Here is a 1,277-nt window from a genome sequence, read left to right as displayed (position 1 = left end):
GGTCTGTTTTTTCATGCTTTTCTTTTTAATTATTTTTTTTAACATTAGGACATTTTATATATTACAACTGCCAAAAACGTATTTTTAAGTCTTTAAGTGAAATAAATGCATTACTCTTTGGTAAATCCAAGTTGTATGCTTACATTTTTAAGCTAGACCTTAATCGTAAGCTCATATTAAAACCTATCAACCAAAGTGAGTGAAGTCGACTTTTTAAAAATAATGGTCAAAATGGAATGTTCTGAGGCCTCTGCTGGCAGGAAGATAGTATTACTTTCAGGTCATAAGAGGAGTCCTCAGCCCAGGGTCTCGGGATCTGGATTCTAGTCCTGGCTGTGCCACTGATTCCATATGTACCCTTGCATTGACCTCTTGGTCGCCTACCAGTCTGTTAAATTGAGGGGGTGTGGCCACATGGCTTTGGAAGTTCTGGCAGTACTGATGGTCTGTGACCCTCATTGACAAGATGGTCTGAAAGGAAAGATGGGTTTTACACCAAGGCTGAAGTGGTTTGGGTGTGACTGACAGGTGAACAGAGCCTGGTTTGTTACCGAGACAGGCATGCTAAGGAGGAATGACATGTGAAAAGCCTCCACAAGGAGTGAGTAGGCAGGGCCCAGGCAGCTCAGCCCTGCAGAGGGTGGAGGGCTCCTGTGTTCTCAGAGATCTGGGAAGGGAATTGCAGGGGGGAGGGGAAGGACATTGTGCCGTCTGTATCCAGCGGTTCAACAGCCTTGTCAGTATGCATGTTATGTGATGGGAGACGGGACATTTTTGTAAACATTAGCTACTGGATTGGGTAAGGCTTTTATAAAGTACATAAAAGTAATATGAAAAAATTGGGATCTAATTTAAATTTATATGCAGAACCCCACTCATTGTGTTTCCTGTAGGTTTTTGAGTGGATTTTTTTCCAAGAAGAAACTCAAAAAATGGACTTAAAATTTGTTTACTCCGTATTTGTTTTCTGACTGCCAGGCCTTAGACACCATTTAGCAAACTTGTAGTGTCCTGTAAATTGTGTCGTAGGCTGGGTCTACTGAAGGGCTTGCATATGTTATTACTTAGCAAACATAATCTCGGAAGGTTTTGATCTCCTGATTTTTGTTTGCTTGTTGTTTTGGCTTAAGCAGGAATTTATTCTCTCTAAAGCCTTGGATCAAGGGAGTGACAGGTTGGCTCGCTTGGAGGTCTCTTCCTCCATTTGCAAATGACTGCTTTCCCACCGTGTCCTCTGGAAAATTCTGTCTGCCTGCCTCACATTTTGTCTTACAGGG

The sequence above is a fragment of the Ochotona princeps genome, chromosome 14, assembly GCF_030435755.1.
Source record: "Ochotona princeps isolate mOchPri1 chromosome 14, mOchPri1.hap1, whole genome shotgun sequence".
Classification (NCBI taxonomy): Eukaryota; Metazoa; Chordata; class Mammalia; order Lagomorpha; family Ochotonidae; genus Ochotona; species Ochotona princeps.
Note: the sequence above shows the minus strand (reverse complement) of the source record.